Source organism: Arachis duranensis, chromosome 3, assembly GCF_000817695.3.
Source record: "Arachis duranensis cultivar V14167 chromosome 3, aradu.V14167.gnm2.J7QH, whole genome shotgun sequence".
Taxonomy (NCBI): domain Eukaryota; kingdom Viridiplantae; phylum Streptophyta; class Magnoliopsida; order Fabales; family Fabaceae; genus Arachis; species Arachis duranensis.
Window position 1 is genome coordinate 96,905,765 of NC_029774.3, and position 9,766 is coordinate 96,915,530.

The window sequence follows — 9,766 nt, forward strand, 5'->3', positions numbered from 1 at the left end:
CATTCATCAAGTTGAAGTGCAACGAATATCTTAGAGTAGGAATAATTCGAATTGGATAGAAAATAATAGTAATTGCATTGAAACTTGAGGTACAGCAGAGCTCCACACCCTTAATCTATGGTGTGTAGAAACTCCACCGTTGAAAATACATAAGTGAAAGGTTTAGGCATGGCCGAATGGCCAGCCCCCCAAAACGTGATTAATAGTCTCCTCAGATGAAGAATAATATAAAACTGAGACCAAAGATGTCTAATACAATAGTGAATTATCCTATTTATACTAGACTAGCTACTAGGGTTTACATGAGTAAGTAATTGATGCATAAATCCACTTCCGGGGCCCACTTGGTGTGTGTTTGGGCTGAGCTTGATCTATCCACGAGCTGAGGCTTCTTTTGGAGTTGAACGCCAAGTTGTAATGTGTTTTGGGCGTTCAACTCCGGGTCGTGATGTGTTTCTGGCGTTTTACTCCAGACAGCAACATGGAACTGGCGTTGAGTGCCATTTGGAGTTTTGTAGCTCCAGAAAATCCATTTCGAGTACAGGAAGGTCAGATTCCAACAGCATCAGCAGTCCTTTGTCAGCCTCCTATCAGAGTTTTGCTCAAGTCCCTCAATTTCAGCCAAAAATTACCTGAAATCACAGAAAAACACAAAAACTCATAGTAAAGTCTAGAAATGTGAATTTAACATAAAAACTAATGAAAACATCCCTAAAAGTAGCTTGAACTTACTAAAAACTATCTAAAAACAATGCCAAAAAGCGTATAAATTATCCGCTCATCACGTCCGTAGAGATGGAAGGCTTAAGAGAGAATTTAGTCCGTTCATAAGAAGAAATCTATGAGTCCAACATTTTCAAAAGAGGTAGCAACGGAATAAACAATGGGGTATGCTAAATCAAACTCAAACTAAAATAAATCAAGTGTAGTTCGTCAAACGAAACTCAACCGAGACAAAAGTGGTAAATCCTTTCTTTTCAAAATTTTGAAAATATCCAAATACATAATCAAATGAAGACATGCATTGGAACTATAGTAAAATTACTAGAAGGTCAAATTGTATTTTAAAGTAAATGCAGTTCCATAAACCAGTAAAAGTACAGACGAAATATTAAAAATAAATAGTTGTTAAACTGTATAAGAAATCTTCAAAATTCCACATATAGATAAGTGTATATCTAGTCAACAGCAATTTTTATAAAAATCTCAAAATTGGCTGTGATCACTGTCAAGTAAGAGAAAAACTGAATTGACAAGTTCTCCAAAAATGGATTCAGAATCCGGAGTTAAAATGCACAACGCAATAGGACAAGTTCAAAGCTATAGCAAGGAATACATGGATCAAGAAGGACTCAAATAGAGAAAGGTAGATTCAACAAGGATTTCAACCAAGCATATGCACTTAAGATCAAACAAGAATGCATATGAATAGAGGAATAGAGTTGAAAAATTAAACTACTTTTCAAAAGGACTAGCAAACAAGAACTTCAAGTTAGAATATGAAAGAACAGGTTGACTCGAACAAAATTCAAGACACACAACTGAATAGCCTCGAGAAATAGTTTCCAACGTTCCCAAAACTCGCGATTTGCTTTACTCGAAACTCGCATATCATCTATGATAACCCATTAGTGCCCTCATATACATAATTCACTAGTATTAAGCCGGCCAAACTTAATACCAAGAATTATGCAATGCAAGACTAACAGCGTTAATCAATAGACCGTCATGTGCATAAAGTTCTAATTCTCGTCATTTGACAAGACCTAATACATGACAAGCGCTCAGAGTATGCAATTGAAGCATAGTCGGTCCATTCCTCAGGCTCTACAGGAAGGACTGCTCTGATACCATAATGTAACACCCTAACTACCAAAGCTCACGCTTCCGGCTGCGCCACTCTGATAGTTCGGACATTACGACGACAATTATACTATTTAATATTATAATATGAGCCTGTTTAAAACTTTAAACTGCAATACCACTCCCAAAAAAATACTTTTACTATACAACGAACATCCACACATACCATACAGCTTACAGAAACTCATAAAGAGTACATCCATATATATACATACATATATATATAAATAATATTACAAACATTAACCAATACAATTCCTATCCCTCTTACAGAATATATCAAGATAAAGGCGAGGGTACAATAAACCATAACTAAAACAATCAAGAGCATCACAACGATAACTAAATAAACTCTTCGTGACTTCAGCGTCCAAATCCTGAAAGGGGAAAAATGTAGGGGGTGAGAACATCATCCTTGAAAGGGTTCTTAGTAGAGGGTTTTTGGGAATTACTGTAATAGGATACATGAAGATAAACCATACTGGTGATTAATAACCATCTTATGCCTCTTTTCAAAAACAACAGTTTACAATAAAAGTAAAGTCGGAAATCTTTTCTGAAAGAGGAACCGTTCAATCCTTAAATCATCAAAAGCCCTTTCAAAAAGGTTTATCCATACTGAACCAAAATAGTCTTCATAGATTTCCAAACCAGAAACATAAAATCGGAATCAACCATCGATCCATCTCAATTCAACCACGGCCCTAGGCCCAAACAATCCAATCCAACAACCAATCACCACAAACCAATAGAGTTCCAGTTGCAAACACAGATAGGAAGTTCAAGCACAAACAAACAGTTACAGCAAGTAGAACAAGTAGCAGGTAATCACAAGTAATCACATAGGCAAACCAAGTACAATATGCACACCCAAACAATGTCACATAGATGCATATGATGCATGCCTGTCCCTAGTGGCTGATGATATCATCTGTCGGTTATATAGCCAATCCGACACGTCCTGGTAGCTAACCTTGGACAGAAACACCCATCGCGGAGCAAGTAAGTTAGAGCTACAACCCCCTTGCTACTACCCGCTCAACCCAGAGCCAGTGGAATAACCACTACTGCGGCTACTACCCAGGTGGGTGTTTAAAAGCTCAACCTGGAGCGAGTGGAATCACCACTACTACCGCTACTACCCAGGCATCACAGTCTCTGACCTGGAGCAAGTGGGACGAACCACAACCCTTGCTACTGCCCAGGTATCTCAAGGATATATTCATTCAGGTCCAGCCATGGATCAACTTCCATCTCAGCCATCCAGCTTAAATTCAAAATTCATAGTCAGCCATACGGCCCATAACTCATTCGGCAATCAGCCATAAACCAATATCACACACAACCATTCCAGCTCACGGTTCAATCCAGAACCAACCAATATTCATAATCATACACAACCATTCTGGCCCATAACAAAAATAGTACTTCCATCATTCAATATCATCAAATTCATAAAACTAGCATTTAAGCCATAACTCACTTTTCTCAAGCCATTTCACTTTGAAATCAAATTTTAACTCTTTAAATCATCTCATTTTTTAAATCATCTCAGGCTCATAAGCCAAATTTACTCAAAGTGAGTTCTCTTTTTAAAACAAAGCCACTCTCGGCATTCTCTTTTCAAAACTTCCAAAACCACCCTCGCCAGAGTCCTAAGTCTTTAGGGAAGGTCAACTTATATAAATTCCTTAACATTCATTGAAACTCTTAAAATCATAGATTCTCGGTTCAAGTAAATAAAATTGAATTTACTATATAAAACCGGCCATACTAAATCACAAGTTCCAACCCGGTCCAAAAATCGACTCATTTGAAACGGAACCGGTTCATTTGAATTAAACCACTTTCAGGTTTCTTTTTGGAATCCATTTTTCTAACTCTTCCAAAATGCCTCAAACTTAATTACTCAATTAAAAGTCTAGATTCCTTTAAAATCACTAAAAGCTCCTTTTTATATTGAAATCAATATTAGAGTATCATTCTTTCCTTCATGGATTCAAACGGTAAAAATAGTTCATTTCTAAATGAGCCAAACTCAATGCATAAGGTTCATTAAATAAATTAAGCTTGAAAACATAAATATCCTCTTAATAAATCAAATAATACAATTTCTCAAATCCAACCCTTTTTAAATAACTTTTCAAATAAGATTAGGATTTTTTAGAAATTTCGGCAGCACCTCTACTAAAACTTGGACTTTTGCCACCCGGTTCGGGTCCCAAATAAACCGTTTCTCATTCCTTTTCAACAGCTCAAAACCAGGAATCAATTCAAAAGCAAGCTAAATCCAACAGTCACCTCAGTTGCATATCTCAAGGAAATCATTTCAAAATCAACTCAATATCAACCGTTTTAACTCATTTCCAAAGCCTTAAAGAAACAGCCCAGTAATAAATTATTTGTCCAAAACCAAGTCAATTAAAGTAAACCAGGCTGAATTCAAAAGTGCATTCGACTTTTCAAATCATCAAAATAATTAACTCAAATCAAATCAATCATCAACGGATTAAACTCAGAGTCAAATCTTTAAAGAATTAACTTCAAACATTACATTTCACAAAGCCGCACAACTATTCAGTCAAACCAACATCCATAATCATTCGAGTCAATCAAATAATACATAAGACAGATACAATCACCAAATACACGATATCTCACATCAGTATCCATATGTAATAATTCCAATACATAAAACATAGTTTTTTGAAAGCGCCCCTACCTCAAAACGCAATTCCATAACCCAAATGTCTCACAGAGTCCTTTCCGCCTCAACCCGAATTGACGGCAACCAAAACCTCAGCTCCCAGCCACTTTCGCAATAACCATAGAAACACTAATCGCAACATATAATAATCAAGACTCGATCCCACGTTACCAATACTCTTTCATTAACCAAACATAACAGAATACTAACGCGAGATTATTCGAAACATAATTTCTAACCAAAATAACACAATGAGGCAGCTGCGATTCCGAACCGGCCCCGGCAACAGCTCCGGCGGCGGCCAGAAGCTCCAGTGGATCAACTATAAAAACCGCGCAACATCAAAACCTTCACCAAAACCAAAAAGGCAGAAACCTCAAATAAAACCCTTGCCAGCAACTTTTTCGGCAACAGCAGCAGGGTCTCAAGTAGCAGAAGCTCAGCCTGGAGCTCCGCAGTGATCCTGAAAGTCACAGAACCACTCCCGGCGGTCAGAACATAGGGGCGCAGCTTCCTCCTCCGACCACGACACTTGCGGCGGCCTGAATCCATTTATGGCGATGGTGAGAACCCCATCAGCGCGGCGCGGTTCAGTCAACTTTATAGGATAGTAGCAACCGGACCTCCAGCTCGCGTCGTCCTCTCCCAGCGGCGCTCAGTCTCAGCCTTCTTCTCCGACGCGACGTGGCAGCGACCGGTGCATCTCGTGGCTCCACGGTGACTCTCTCTCTCTCTGTGTGTGCTGTGCAAACTCTGATTTTCCTCTCCCTCAGTGCTTGTTGGCAGTAACAGAGATGGCGGTCACAGACCCTAGCGGCGGCGGGTCAGTCGCGATGGAGGCATGGCGACGACGACTGGGCACGCCTGATCTCCCCCTCCTTCCTCTTCCTCCTTCGCGGCAGCTCCCTGTCTCTCGCCTCGGACCTGACTCGCGATGGCGGCTCACGATGGATCGACGGTGACAAACTCCAGGTATGACCTCCCTCCAAACCCAGTGATGATGCAGCAGCGGCGGTAGTGGGCTCCTCGCCGGCGCCGCTCCTCCTCTCTTCCCTTCCCCCGATTTCTGCCTTCCCTTTCTTCTTTGCTTCAGATATTGTATGTGTGTGTTTAGGTCAGAGGGAGCAGCAGCTGCTGCTGCTGGTTCAAGGAGAGGAAACGGGTACTGGGTCAGGGTTTTAGGGTTAGGGTTTTTTTGAATAAAATTAGGGTTAGGAGTACTTTTGTAATTTCACTTAAAAATAGGTATAATGTAGTCATTAGAAATAAATTCTAATTCAACAATAATAGTGTATAAAAATACTATTTGCTCATCAATTTCACACTTTATTTTCAATAAAATGTCCAAATCCAAAAATCTAGAAATAATATAGTTAATTTCTCTATTTTCCAAAGTAGTAGTATTAATATTTAAAATATTACTTATCTAATACAAATCATATAAAATCCTTATTATTTCATAACTGGAAACTTTATAATTTAAATATAGAAAATAATCCAAAAATTATAAAATTGGATAATAATCATAACTCATCTCAAATCCAATAAATCAAAACTTGCCTTAATTATCTTTAATAAAATAATTTCTGAAATTAAGGCTATAAATAACTATATAATTTGAGACTTGGTCACAAAAAGACTTTTCAAAAGTTCTGGGTCTTACAAAAAGCGTGCCAACTTTAATACAAAGAATTCGACATATACACTATATAGCGTTTTACTTCCATTTATTTCTCAATGTAACATTAACACGACATGAAAAATGTAGTGTTTTATTTTATCTCAATTTTTAAATAACACTACATGAGTTAATACTCAATTTGTCATCTAAAATTTGAAGTTGGATTTAACTTGATGCTTAAAATTTCAATAGATTTAAATTAGACCCCGAAATTTATAATCGTAATTCGTATTAGCCCTTGAATTAGTCTCTATTAACGAAGTGTTGATTTGGTATATTAACCTATTGCGATTTGAATTTTTTGCCAAACTTCCACATGATCAAGATTTATTAGAGCTCTAAAAATTTGATTGTTGCTCCCAAAGCCACAAAATTTTCGAATTGAACTTGTTATTGTCATCTTCGTGAGGATGTTGGAGAGCCAATCAAGCTTTTAGGAAGTCTAGTAGATCTTAGTCACACTACAAGATTTATACTTAATTGAGAGAGTTTTTTAATTGAGGTTTTTAAAAACCTCCAAAATACATTTTATTTATGGCAATTTATAAAACTCCCCCTAATAGTTAATTCTTAATTAAAATTTAAACTCTCTAAAAAAAACCCTCTTCTCCTTAGTTTCACAGAATGAGCGAGTCAGAGAGAAGAGAAGCGAATAGCGATAAAACCTTAAGTTCTCCACCACCGGTTCCTCTGCCGTCGCAGTCGTCGGTTCCGCCGCCATTGCAGTCGCCGGTTCCAGCGTCGTTTTCACCACAGTTGTTAAAGGAAGCTTCTCAATCGAGCCACCTCCTCTATATCAACATTATGGTTTCAGATCTATTTGCTCTGTAGCTACGGTTGTCGCTACAGTTTCTGCCATCATTGCCGCGTCGAAAGCTTCGGTATTGAGCCACTGTTTCAGATCTGTTTTCTCCTTTGAGTTGCTGCTGGTGTCTTCTTCTTCTTCTTCTTCTTCTTCTTCTTCTTCTTCTTCTTCTTCTTCTTCTTCTTCTTCTTCTTCTTCTTTATTATTTGATTCAGTAGTGACTCACATAGTATATTCTATTAGTAATTTTTGTTCTTATATAATTTGCTTATAACATATTCTTATGTTCGTGTAATCTACTGGTTACATTCATGAGATTTTGAATGGATGTTTAATGTGCATGTTTGTTATATGATGAGAACAGAGAAAACTGTTTTAGTAAATTAAATATTCCTCTGGCAAATGATGCTAGGTGGGTTTCATCACTGTAGGATTTGAATTTGCAAATTACAAAATCAGTACTATTGTATTGCAAATTAATGGCATTTTAGGCTAGCTAGCTACTGTGCACATCAATCAAGTCCAGTTGCAATATGAATCTCAGTTGTAACACCCTACCATACAAAGCTTTACACCTAGGATGTAAAATAGAAGTGGTATGTTATTATGACCTCTAAAATAAAATATATGTATTCGTAAAATAATTGAAAGAGTGCAGTATACTAGGAGTCTTGAAAAAAAAAAGAAAAATAAAATCGCGAAATTAAAAGCACAACGCTCAGAAACAATGTAACTTGCGTAAGAAGAAACTACGATTCTTATATATATATATAGAAAGTAAAAGCAGAGGATCAAGATACAAAATATCAAGGCTCAAGACTCAGCTCGCGAAGATAAACTGGCATGAGCACATAAGTATATATACATAAATATAGGAGAATCCAAAATAAGCAAAAAATAAAAAGATACAGAACCTATTTCTCCAAAATAGTCTCTAAGAGGAAGTTAGTACATCAAATACATAAGCGGTGGAGATAAAAGAGTCTACATATATACATATATCCAAAATAAAACCCAAATACAAAGATCTCCGCTATCAGAAGCTTCCAGTTTTCCTCAGCGAGGGGCCGCATGTCTTACATCTAAAAACGACAAATATCTCTATGGAATGAGAACCGGGGGTTCTCAACATGGTAAAGGTTCCACGCACATAACATATAAGGTCCTGGGAATGCTAGAGGCAATCCTAGAACACCGACACTTAGATTATAAAACTTAAAGAACTAAAACAGAAACCAAGAATTAGGGTGGTTCTTTAAGGCTTTCTAAACTTAACCGATTCCTTAAATCCAATTAAAACTTGACTAATACCCTAAATCGCTTCGCCTTTCCTCCATGCCTCCATCTCCGGTGAAATTACAAGGACAAACAAACAGACGATGACAAACACAGGTAAGATACAAGTAATACATATAGCAAATATAACAAATATCATATTATAATCACTTAGGCAATCCTAGTTAATGCACAAACAAGCAATTCAAACAATATGCATATGATGCATGCCTGTCGCGTTCGCGTCATTTTCTAAATTAGACCATCCACGCGGGCGCGTCCCTCACGCGCACGCGTCAGTTGAATTTTTGGCAATAAGTGCGCATGAGACAGAGAGTTGCGTGGGCGCGACGCTCCTCTCGCGCCAATGGCAAAAATCAAGTGACGCGTACGCGTGCCCCACGTGTACGCATCATCAGAAAATTTTGGAACTCACGCAAACGCGTGCTCCACGCGTCCGTGTCGCCTGCGCCGCACTGCTTATCCAAATTAGCGCCAGAAATCTTATCTTTTCTTCACCAATCCTACTTTTTTCTTCCTCCTCTCTTCCTTACTTCTTCTTCCTTTCTTTCACTTCTCATTCTTCACTCTCATTCTATTTACTTAATTTATTTGCATACTTTCGTTCATTACATTTTAATTTTGTGCATATTTTTATTTTCTTTTCTAAATTTATTATTTTTTCAATTGGTGTAAAAATTTTTCTTATTCAACTGTTGCATATTTTCTTGAATTATTCCGGTGCTTCATGACTTGCTTTATTCTGATTGGGTATTATTATTCATAAGTCAATGCTAACTTTTATAATACTAGTATTTCTTTTGCATTGATATGCACTTATACTACCTTGCATTACCCACACACTCCCTCTCATTGTTGCAAATTTTGCACCATTGGTATGCCATGTGCTTCTATTGCTTTCTCATATACATGTTGTAGCTACCATGTAAATGAGATCCTTATTATTTGGCATTAACCCAACCATATTTTATCTGTTTCCTATCTTTGTTTTTGGGTTACATTTCTTCTTTTTCCTTTTCTTTCAGGATGGCCACCAAGAAGGGAGAGGAAAAAACTTCTTAATGGGAAGACAACAAGTCCATCTGCACAATCTTTGGAGAAAGGCGTCAGTTGGAGAAATCCGTCCACTTGCACATCTTAGCATGCACCGAGGATGGTGCAATCTTTAAGTGTGGGGTGGTCGATACCGATCTCCGTGGGTTAGTACCTTCCTGTCTCAACACCAGTGTTTAAATTTTTTTTGTTAAATTAGTTGTTGCATTTGTATTTTTGTTTGATTTTGTGCATATTTTACCACTTGGTTGAAGTAATATTTTCTTTTTCAAGAAACTTTTTATAGCATTTCACTAATTTGAATTAAACTTTTTGAAAAACTTGTTTGAAGAAATTTTATTTTGGAACATGATTTAGAGCT